At 41.1% G+C, this 12,457-nt stretch overlaps 1 protein-coding gene and 1 pseudogene across 1 annotated transcript in view; one reads left to right on the top strand and one right to left on the bottom strand.

The window, feature by feature from the left end:
• The window catches only part of LOC102841616, a 20,337-nt pseudogene extending 19,104 nt beyond the window's left edge, over positions 1-1,233 (bottom strand).
• The window catches only part of MCTP1 (multiple C2 domains, transmembrane 1), a 956,699-nt gene that overhangs the window by 303,649 nt on the left and 640,593 nt on the right, over positions 1-12,457 (top strand). The window lies entirely within an intron of this gene.

Raw genomic sequence — 12,457 nt, 5'->3', positions numbered from 1 at the left:
AGTGAAGATCTCCATTGCAGCCATGAGTCTCATCATTAACTCATCCACTGTTGTTTTTCTAAAATTTTGACTCAGATAAGAGACAATGGATTCAGCACAAAGCATTTGTGAGCAGAACATGTTGGTTAATACACTTTCATCATGGTGGAGGTAGATAGCAAGAAGCTTTCTATCTCGGGCTTTTACATAGAAGGCCTCTTGAAAAGCAGCTTCTAATGAGCCAATAAAAAAGATATAGGATGGCAGTCACCATATCTTGAAGAAAATTTGCTGTAAATTGCAATAAGGCATCTCCTTCATTTTCTGCTGGCATCATTGGAGGTTTTTTCAGAGCAGCAGATGATGCCATGCCGAAAACTTCTCCATCATCTACTCCAAATTCTGTTGCATCTTCAAAGTCATCTCCGACACTATCACTAACATCAGTACTTTGCTCCTCAGACTGCTCCCTGGTCTGTGCAGGTGAAGATCTTCTTCTCACTGTAAGTCGGTGGCAGGGATATGAGAGGCCAGATTCAGCAAGACACATGGAGTCATCTTTGGCAGAAGTTGGCCAGCCCTCCCATAACTGATGGTGAACAGGGATACTTGTAAAATCATATACATTCCTCTTTACCTCTTGAATGGTACTGCTTCCTGAGAAGTTCAGGTTGTACTCCCTCTGGACTTCTCGGTGGGTGATGATCAACATGAAGTTTTGATTTAATGACTCCTGCAGGGCACCAGCATGACTAGATGATGAAGGTGGTCGCAAGTGTAGCGATTTTAAGACCGTACTGTCTTCCACATCTCCAGTCTTCCAGACTTTCAACAGCATTTTAGACACTGGTATGTGAAGCTCATTTTCTAGAATCTGTTTAATCTCTCCAACAGTACAGCTGTCTTCAAGTACCACATCAACATTTTTGTCTCTGTATTCAACTCTGAAGTCCAGCATCTGAGGCTGCCGTTCTACGATTTGCCTAGATGGTATTACAGGTCAAACTGCTGAGGAGGAAGAGGGAGCTGATGCTGAAGATGAATGACTTGCTGGATCAAATGCAGGTCCTTGCATGGTCTCACCTCCATATTCACTTGCAGAATGCCATTTTTCTGGGTTATTACACCATTGATAGCTGCCACTAAGTCCCAATTATTTTGTTCAAGCAATGTAATAGCTTCATCAATATTTTCAATGCCCGTGCATGCCTGAAAATCTGCCAGGATCATCTCCCTGTCCATGTTGGATGCCATGGCAGTAGTGAAGTTGGGTTGAGGGCGCTTGTTACTGTGAATTGTATTCTTGGAAGATTGTGCGATAGAGCTTGGTAATGGACTAGTCGGGCGTTTGACATCCATCTGCCTGGAGGGGACTGCAGCACTTTTTCAGTTGCATGCGGGGTTGTGATTTTAAGAGTCTGACCTAGAGTCAATTTATCAGCATCTTTTACCAATAATGCAGTAGCTGCTATAATTCTGAAGCAAGGGAGCCACCCTGCTGCAACTGGATCTAATTTCTTTGACAAGTATTCCACTGCACGCTTCCAGGGGCCGAGAGTTTGGGCAAGCAAACCTTTTGCAACTCCTCCTCGCTCATCTACGAACAGATGGAACGGTTTAGTTACGTCTGGTAGTGCCAAAGCGGGTGCACTGAGTAAGGCTGATTTGAACATCTTAAATGCTTCTTCCATAGAATCAGTCCAATTTAAAGGGTTTTTCCTCCTCTAGTTGCTTCATAAAGTGGGCGGGCTATGCTAGCAAAGTTTGGGATCCATAACTGGCAGAATCCAGCAGACCCTAAGAATGCTCATATTTCTCAGCGATTTGAAGGCCAGGGGATTCTTAGGATAGTTTCTTTCCTGGCGGCTGACAACCATCACTTTCCCCCCTTAAGTATGTACCCGAAATATGTCACTTCTTATTGGCAAAGCTGGGCTTTCTTAGCAGACACTTGGTATCCAAGCTTTGCTAATGACTTCAGAAGGTCTTCTGTGGCTTCTTTGCACTCTCTCAGGGTTTCGGCGGCTATAAGCAGGTCATCTACATGAGTAGCTTTAGTTTCAGCAGCTGTGAAATGAAAGTTACAACACCATTCTAGTCCTTGTATGTCAGTATACTGTCCTTCGCCTTCCACCCTATTTTCATTGAAATTTCCAGTGTACTTTGCCCCAGTTGGGAATGTATAAGTCCCCAATCCATGAAACACATTGTCCTTAAATTGTCCTTCATATACTACTCCTGAAAAATGTTCAAGTCTTCCAAAGCCATTCATCTTGTCTTTTTTCCAGCTTCCTGTGCAAATAATCCCATTCTCAGTGGTATGAACCCCTATTCCATTTCTCTCAAAGATTCCAGAAGATGTTCTTGTGCAGTCACCATCATACTGGTCTCCATTTGGAATTATAAAGTTTATCTTAAAAGTTTCTGAGGTTGGCAGGGGGCTGTTGGAGACACTTTCAGTACTTCGCAATTTCTTAAGGGCCACCAGCTCTGCGATCTGGAGCGGGTACTAGATACTCTCCAGATCTACCAAGAACCAAGCGTGACTGCCATTAGGTCAGCTAGTCACTTACCTTCGAAGCCTTCGAGCCTCTGCAGTTTTCGCTGAATGTCAGGTGCAGACTGGTTCATGAAGGCCAAACTGACAGCTGATCGGTTGTTTTCAGCTTCAGGGTCCAAGGGAGTATAGGTACATTAGGCCTCCAGGAGACGCTCGAGAAATGCTCCAGGAGATTTGTTTTTACCCTGGGTCACCTGACTTACCTTGGACAAATTTGTCGGCCGTCTGGCAGCTGCTCGGAGACCCCCCTATTAGAGTCTGGCGATAGACTTTCAACCTCTCCCTACCTTCTCCCATGTGGAAGTCCCAGTCGGGCCTGGTCAGGGGAAACCCGCAGTTGATGAGATCAGGGTTAATGGTCGGTCTCCTTTCTGGCCCCAGGACTAGTTACTGAGCCTCTCTTAGAATTTTCTCTTTTTTCAGTGGTGAATAGAACCTGTAAAAGCTGGTGGCAATTATCCCAGGTGGGCTGATGGGTAAAGAGAACAGAATCTAAAAGGTCTACTAGACCACTAGGTTTTTCTGAAAACTTGGGATTCTGCATTTTCCAATTATAAAGGTCACTCGTGGTGAGTGGCCAATGCAAGAGGTGAGGGTTTCCATCTGCATTGGGGGGGATCTAAGGCTCTGTGAAGGAGGGCGGCAAATTCAGCTCACGGGGTTCATCACGTCAGGTCCTAGCCTCGGGTATGAGGTGTGCTGGTCCAGGAATCCCCTTCTGGAGACTTGGCCGGTATTTGGGGCAGCAAAAGGTGTCGGTATGGTGGGGGAAGGGAGTGTTTCTCTTCTTCTCTGTCATAAGAGGGGAGTGGTTTGAGTCCCGGCGGAGCAGATGGTTTCTTTTCTTTTGGGGTCAACATTAAGACATATTTTGGTGAGACCGGTGGCAGGAAGGGCTTAAGCCACGGGGGGTGGGTTTGTCACTAGCCCTTCCCATGTGATTACGTAACTGATTTGACCCAGGTGACCAGGGTCTGCAAGAATTATTTCCTTGACCCGACGGATGGTGGGTAGGTCAAAGGCTCCAGCTTTGGGCCAGCTGATGCTGAAAGTAGGCCATTCCTTTCTGCAAAGGACAAACATTTTTCTTTTTCTTAGGGTCAGGCCATCTCTAGTAGCTAATTGTCGAATTTCTTTGAAGAGCTTTTGGACTAGGCCTAGAGGGGTAGATACAGTTTGACACATAGTGATTGGTCTGGTTAGTATTTTCAGTGATAGCAAGGATGTTTCTGACGGCTTTGCTGCTTACATGAGTTATAGTGCCAGTGTACAACACTCACCAAGGAATTGGTCCCAGGAGGGGCCGAAACCCAGTCCTATGTGAGGCCAAAATGCTGCACTAGGTTCTCTTAGTAAGCTCAGCATGCGCCAGTCAGAGAAAAGGAACTGGAGAACAGAGGAAGAAGTTGCAGACTAGTCAAAGATAAAGTATAGTCAGAAAAGAAAAAGTACAGAGTAAGTAGAGGAAAGAGAGAGTTAATCTGTAACAGAAAGTCCAGTCATCAGAAGTGGTCACAACAAGTCCAGGACTTAAAACCAAAACTAAGGGTAAATAGGCGAGGTTAATCAGGATACACGTAGAACATGGGGAAAACATAGGGTAGGGTTCGGGTAACGGACAGGGGTATTCACTCAGGCGCCTTCCTGGCCACACCCCTTGCGGGGTGTTTCAACTCTTTCTTGACTGAAGGTGTAGCCGTATAAACCCCGGCCCTGGTCACCGCTAACGAAGCGGTGAATCACCGTTATGCCGTATGAGAGAGTCGTGGAACCGCAGGTGGAGGCTCAATCACACAGCAGGCTGTGTTCAGTTACACACTTGCTAAAATCATCCAATCATTCACTCAACAGACAGTTAAGACAATAATGAGACAGACAGTAAAGACAATAACGAGCCGGCTTTGACAAAAAAGACAGTAGCCAGGATCCACTAGGATTGGAACGACAGCGTGTCCTCTAGGAGGTTCCACTTACAGGAGAGACCTGCTTCATTCCTTTCTGACTGACCAGGAACAGGAACAGGTGGAACCGCAGGATGTCTCCCCGATTCTCTGGGCGGAGTGCATTCACTAACACATCTACCTGGACTTCCGGGCCTGCAGGTTTGATTTGAATCACAGAAAAAAAAAAAAAAAAAACAGAGACACACAAAAAACAAAAAAAGCTTACCGCTGGGAGCTTACTGGCCGGGAGATCAAACGCTGAACATAAGGAGAGGATTCAGGAGGACAATCCCTTTAGAGCCCCCAAATGTTGTGCCTGAATTTTTGTCCCCCACAGAAGACTCTCATACAATCAGCAGAAGCATTTATTGATCTCAAGTTACACTGCATGCAGTGGGTCTACCATCTGGATTGATGGCGACCTAGAAAGCAGGCACACAGGCCTTTTTATAGATGGTCAGGGGACGATTCTCATGATAGCATGCCACCTTCAAGCTGCTGATTGGCTCTTATCTGGGAAAGGTTGCTGATTGGCTCATATCTGGAGAAAGCTGCTGATGTCAGAAGTTTGGCAGTTAAGGAGGGTTCTAACGGTCACTGGCGCCAGATGTTTGGCGTTTAGAGTGGGTTCATGTATGTGGGAAAAAATTCCTATAGGGAAGGGAAACTGAAGAATCTCTCTGGTTGGGGTTTTTGGGTCCTCAGTTGTTGTTGTAAGAAGCCATCGAGTAGGTACCAATTCATATCAGTCTTATGCACAGCAGAATGAAACACTGCCCGAGCCTGTGAGCCCGGGCCAACCTCAGTACTGTTGCCACATTTGAGCCCATTGATGTTCCCACATGGCCAATCCATATCGTTGAGGGTCTTTCTCTTTTTCTCTGACCCTCCAGCTTACCAAACATGATATCCTTCTCCAGAGACTGGTCCCTCCTGACAATATGTCCTATATATGAGAGACAAAGTTTGGCCATCTTGGCCTCCAAGGAGCACTCTGGCTGCACTTCTTCCAACACAGATCTTATGGTTCAATAGGCAGCCCATGGCATTTTCAATATTCTCCTCCGGCACCATATCTCAAAAGCATCAATTCTTATACAGTCTTCCTTATTCACTGTCCAGGTTTCGCATACACGTGAACTTATTGAAAACATCATGGCTTGTGTCAGGCGCCCCTTAGTCCTCAAGCTGGCATCTTTGCACTTCAACACTTTAAAAAGATTTTGTGCAGCACATTTGCCTAATGAAATACGTCCTTTGATTTCTTGACTGCTACTTCCAAGAGTGTTGATAGTTGATCCAAGAAGAATGAAGTCCTTGACAATTTCAATCTTTTCTTCATTGATAAGAATATTGTTTATTGGTCCACTGGTGATAATTTTTGTTTTCTTGACATCGAGATATAATCCATACTGAAGATGTGCTCTTTGATCTTCATCAGTAAATGTTTTAAGTCTTCTTCACTTTCAGCAAGCAATGTTGTATCATCTGCATATTGCAGGTTCTTAACAAGTCTTCCTTCAATCCTGATTCCATGTTTTTCTTCATAGAACCCAGCTTCTCAGATTACTTGCTCAGCATACAGACTGAATAAGTATGGTGAAAGAACACAAACTTGTTGCACACCTTTCTCAATTTTAAACCATTCAGTGTTCCCATGTTCTAGTCGAACAACTGCCTCTTGGTCCTGCTACAGATTCCTCATGAGCACAATTAAGTGTTCTGAAATACTCATATTTCACAATGCTGTCCATAGCTTGTCATGATCCACATAATCGAAAGCCTTTGCATAGTCTATAAAGCACAGGTAAACATCTTTCTGATATTTTCTGCTTTCAGCCAAGATCCATTGGACATTAGCTAATGATGTCTGTTCCATGGCCTCTTCTAAATCTTCTTGAACCTCTGGAAGTTCTCTGTCAATGTAAGCTTGTAGCTGTTTCTGTATTACTTTTAGTAAAACTTTACTTGCATGGCATATCAAAGATATTATCTGATGATTTCTGCATTCCGTTGGGTCACCTCTCTTTGGAATGGGTACAAATACGGATCTCTTCTTATCAGTCAGCCAGATGCTCATCTTCCAAATTTCTTGGCAGAGATGAGTGAGTGCCTCATGTGCTGTCTCACTTTCTTGAAAGATTTCAATTTTTCTTCCATCATTCCTGGTGCCTTGTTCTTTGCCAGTTCCTTCAATGCACCTTGGACTTCTTCCTTCAGTATCATTCACTCTTGACATATGTTACCTCTTGAAATGGTTGAACATCAATCATTTTTGGTACAGTGACTCTGTGTATTCCTTTTCTAGGGATTGGTCCCTGCTGACAACATGTCCAAAGTATAAAAAACAACATCTCACCATAGTTACTTCTAAGGAGCATTCCAGTTGTACTTTTTCCAAAACAAATTTGCTTGTTCTTCTGGCAATCTGTGGTACTTTCAATATTCTTTACCAATACCACATTTCAAATACATTAATTTTTCTTTATTCTTCCGTATTCATTGTCCAGTTTTCACATGCATATGAGGTGACTGATACTTTTTAATACTTGCAATTTCAAACCTTGACCTTTTATAATATTTTACTATTTACAAGCGAAATTTCCATAGAATCTGATTATTGACTACTGACTGCTACTTAAGGATATTCAAAGAAAGGTCTTATGGTAACAATTGCCTGTTTTAGATGAGGTGGTTTGATGACTTTGATGTCCAGATGAAAGCCCTTTTAAGTTCTAACAAAACAAAACAAAAAGACAGGCAGAACATGAAAGTATGAGGTAATATAAGAAGAGGAGGAAAAGATTGAAATAAATACGTTTGAGGTCACAAACCACTTTTTAGATTTTATTGAAATAATTCCATTAAATGTCTTTGTTATCATAAAACCTAGCAGTGGGATCGTATATTTGTGGGAAGTTTAAATCATGTAAGTTTCACAAACATAAGAATTATATTTTTGCCTTCTTATAAAAGGATCCCTGGTGGCATGGTGGTTAAGCACTTAGCTATTAACCAGAAGTTAGGTGATTCAAACCAACCAGTGGCTCTCCTAGAGAACGATGTGGCAGTCATCTTCTGTAAAGATTGTTGTTGTTAAGTAATATTGAGTCTGTTCCGACTAACAGAAACCTTGTATGTGGTTTCTGAGAAGCAGCTGGTGGGTTTAAACTACCAACCTGTAGCTAGCAGTCCACTGCTTATCCTACAGCACCATACAACCTTGGAAACTCTATGGGACAGTTCTACTTTGTCATGTAAAATTGTTATGTATTGAAATGAACTCAATGGCACTGGGTTTGTTTATTTGTTCATTCTTCCTATAAAGATTATGGAGCTCTAGTAGTGTAGTGGTTACGAATCGGGCTGTGAACCTCAGGGTCAGCAGTTCGAAGCTACCAGCAGTTCTGTGGGAAAAAGATGAGGCTTTCTGCTCCTGTAAAGATTCACAGCCTCAGAAACCCTGTACAGGGTCACTATGAGTTGGAATCGACTCCACAGCACATAACAACAACAACAACAATAAAGATTAGAATAGTAATCTACCATTTACCATATGCTTTGTATATGCTAATGATGAAAGGAACAGAGATTAGGAATACAAACTGTTCCTGGGTTATGAATATCTTATTTAAGAGAAGCTCCTGTTATTGTCCAGTGCCATCAAGTGAATTCCGACTCAGAGTGACCCTATTTATATTTCTTAAGGGCCATTTGGTGGATTTGAACCACAGACCTTGTAGTTAGCAGTCCATTGTTTATCTTACAGTGCCACATGAGGATTCCAGGAAAGCTCCTACTTGCCTTTTGGTGTTGTATAAATTTGTCTTAATTTTGAAACAATGGAACCAGTTCCTAATAATACCAAATTATTCATCAAAGTCACCTTCACTTGCTGCAGTGTGTAACTTTTAAATTACTGAAAAGGCTCCAAGTCTATTCTTGTACTAAGAACTGTGTGCACCTATTGCACAGGTTAGAAACAGATCTCCTTGACAACTTGGGAACTGTCTACACATTAACAAACAGTTGCTATTGAGTCCATTCTGACTCTTGGTGACCCTATATAGGTCAGAACAGAACTGTGCACCATAGGATTTTCAATGGCTGATTTTTTGGAAGTAAATCACTAGGCTTTTCTTCACAGGTTCCTTGGAGTAGATTCAAACCTCAAATCTTTCAGTTAGCAACCAAGCACCATTCAGGAACTCCAGGAATACATTGTTACTGTTGTTAAGTGCTGTTGAGTTGGTTCTAACTAATAGTGACCTTGTATAGGGTTTTGAGGAGTGCCTGGTGGGTTTGAACCACCTAACTAGCGGTTAGCAGTCCAGTCCTTATCCTACAGTGCCACACCAGGACCCAGGAATATATTGTTGTTGTTGCTGTTGTTAAGTGCTTTCGAGTCGGTTCCAACTCATACCGATCCTGTACACAGGGTTTCTGAAAACCAGCTGGTAAGTTTGAACTACTGACCTTACGGTTTGCAGGTTTGATCCTACAGCACCATACCAGGAGATCATTAGGGTCATTTTAAAGGAAAATCATATCAGAATGCAGTTCTATAATCTTTCTTAGAATAAAAAAAAGGAACTTTATTTCAGAATCTAATGTCTAACAGACACCATTCGCTAATATGTGAAATATATTATCAGTAAGGATATTGTGCTTATATTAATTTAATTTTAAAAATACTCATCATCTTTGATTACATGTTCCAGTTAAAAATAAATATTTTAATTGGATAATAGGAATCCTGGTGTGGCGCTGTGGGTTAATGTGCTAGACAACAAGATCGGTTTGAACCATAATTCAGCGGTTTAAGATCAGCCACTTCTCGGAAACCCTTTACAGGTAGCTATAACTTGGAAACAATTCCATGGCACTTAGTAACAACAATTGGTTAATAAAATGCTTTTATGCACTGTATAGCTGTCTATACAATATACTAAAGAAGTATTCAGATTATTAAGTAAAATTATATAGAAAGTGATTTTCTAATAGGGTAAGAGTATGGGAGAAAGAATTTATGGATTTACTTTTTTATAAAGTTGTGGAAGTGCTAATTTTTGAAAGAATATTTTGGAAAATGGTGATTGGACTCACAAAAAAATTCTTTGTTAATAAGTTATCCATTGCAATAATGTCTTTGCTCTTTTCTTTTTATTCTCTTTCCCCCAGCAACTTCTCTCCATCTGCCCAAATTCTTCATTGAGAAAAATGCATATATTTAGGCAAGTTCTACCTTCCCACTGTCCACTGATCTTCATTATTTAGCATCCACATTCCTTCGGGGTCTTCCTTTTATTATGGCAGATATATTTTTATTCCTACTAAGGGGAGTCCTGGTGTGACACCATACGATAATCACTCAACCTCAAGGTCAGTTTGAACTGCATGGCTGGCAGTTCAAATTTACCAGTCGCTCCTCAGAAACCCTATACAGGGTTGCTATGAGTCTGAACCAACTTGATGCCACTTAACAACAACAACAAGGCCATTTTGTAGTCCTGGTATGGTGCTGTAGGATAAACACTGGACTGCTAAAAATACAGTTGGTGGTTCAAACCCACCAGCTGTTTCTTGGAAACCCTACACAGGGTCACTATGAGTCAGAACTGACTTGATGGCACTTAACAAGAAGGCCATTTGTGCCCTATAATCTATTCATTGCTCAAAGAATTGACTCTTGGGATTATCTCTTTTCCTTCTTGTTCTGATTCTTTTCCCCTTTCTATTTGATCATTCCCATTTAATATACAAACATGTATTAACATCACTCATTTCTAATGAAAGAAACAAAAAGTTCTTTTTTCAGTTTGTATCATCCTCTGGCTATCTCATTATTTTTTATACTTTAAAGCGTCTTTTGTCACTTTAAACTTTTCTTTGTTTAATATCCTCTCTATTCTGTTGAAATGACTTCTATCATAGTCATCATCTCACTAAGTCAGTGTTAACAATAGTAATAAACATCCAATGAAGCTTAATATGTGTCAGGCACAATTCTAAGTGTTTAGTATATTTATATCTCACAATCACTCTATAATATAAAGTTGTTGTTAGATGCTATTGAGTTGGTTCTGACTCATACCGATCCTATGCACAACAGAATGAAACCGTTAGTACAACATCCTCCCACTGTTGCTGCTACTGTGTCAATCCATCTCATTGTGGATCTTCCTTTTCTTCTGTGACCCTTCACTTTTCGAAGTGTGGTGACTTACTCCAGGGACTGGTCCCTCCTAACAGCATATGCAAAACATAAAAGTTAAAGCCTGGTCATTCTCACTTCTAAGGAACATTCTAGCTGTACCTCTTCCAAGACAGATTTGCTTGTTCTTTTGACAATCCATGGTACTTTCAATATTCTTTGCCAATACCAAAATTCAAGTGCATCGATTCTTCTACAGTATTCCTTACTCATTGTTAAACTTTCACATGCATAAGAGGCGATTGAAAATACCATGGCTTGGGTCAGGAGCACCTTAGTTCTCAAACTGACCTCTTGAACACTTTAAGGACGTCTTGTGTAGTAGATTTGCCTAATGCAGTTGTTGTTATTAGGTTCCATCGAGTCAGTACAGACTCATAGTGACCCTATACACAACAGAATGAAACATTGTGCAGTCCTACGCCAACCTCACATCCATATTTGAGACCATTGCAGCTGCCACTGTGCCAATCCATCTCATTGGGGGGTTTTCCTCTTTTTCTCCAACTGTCCATTTTAGCAAACATGATATCTTTCTCCAGGGGCTGCTCCTTCCTGATAATATGGTAATCCTGGCTTTCAAGGAGCATTTTGGTTGTGCTACTTCCAACACAGGTTTGTTTGTTCTTTTGATAGTCCATGGTACTTTTAATATCCTCCTCCAACACCATAACCCAAAGCATCAATTCTTCTACAGTCTTCCTTAAGCACTGTACAAATTTCACTCACATATGAGGTCATTAAAAATATCATGGCTTGGTTCAGAAATACCTTAGTCCTCAAACTAACATCTTTGCTCTTAAACACTCTAAAGAGGTCTTGTGCCTAATGCAATACAGTGTTTAATTTCTTGACTGCTGCTTCCATGAGTGTTGATGGTTGATCCAAGCAAAATGAAGTTTTTGACAACTTCAGTCTTTTCTCCATATGGATGTTGTTTATTGGTCCAGTGGTTAGGATTTCTGTTTTCTTTACATTGAGGTGCAACCCATAGCAAAATCTGTGGTCTTTCTTTGATTTTCATCAGTAAATATTTTTAGTCCTCTTTGCTTTCAGCAAGTAAGGTTGTATCATCTGCATATCACAGGTTATTAATGAGTCTTCCTTCAATCTTGATGTCATATTTTTCTTCATATAATCCAGTTTCTTGGATTATGTACTCAGCATACAGGTTGAATTCATATGGTAAAAAAAAAATTATAACTCGTGCACACCTTTCCTAATGTAAGCCATTCGGTGTTCCCTAGTTCTGTTCGAACAACTGCTTCTGTGTCTGTGTGTACGTTCCTTATGAACCCAGTTATGTAATTCTGAATATTCATTCTCCATAATGATGTCATTAGCTTGTCATGATCCACACAATCAAGAACATTTGCATAGTCAATAAAGCACAGGTAAATATCTTTCTAGTATTCTCTCTTTTCAGCCAAGCTCCCTCTGATGTCAACAATGATATACTTCATTCCACGTCCTCTTCTGAATCTGGCTTGAACTTTGGAAATCCATGCCAATGTATGGTTGCAGCTGTTTTTGAGTTACCTTTAACAGAATTTTACTTGTATACAATATTAATGATATTGTCTGATTATTTCCACATTCTGTGAGGTCACCTCTCTTTGAATAGGCATATAGATATGGATCTCCAGTCAGTTGGCCATATAGTTGTCTACCAAATTTCTTGGCAGAGATGAGTGAGTGCCTCCTGTGCTGCCTCACTTTCTTGAAAGATTTCAATTTTCATTTCATCAATTCTGGTGCCTT

The sequence above is a fragment of the Chrysochloris asiatica genome, unplaced genomic scaffold, assembly GCF_000296735.1.
Source record: "Chrysochloris asiatica unplaced genomic scaffold, ChrAsi1.0 scaffold00111, whole genome shotgun sequence".
NCBI lineage: Eukaryota > Metazoa > Chordata > Mammalia > Afrosoricida > Chrysochloridae > Chrysochloris > Chrysochloris asiatica.
Note: the sequence above shows the minus strand (reverse complement) of the source record. Positions and strands in the feature narration are given on the sequence as shown.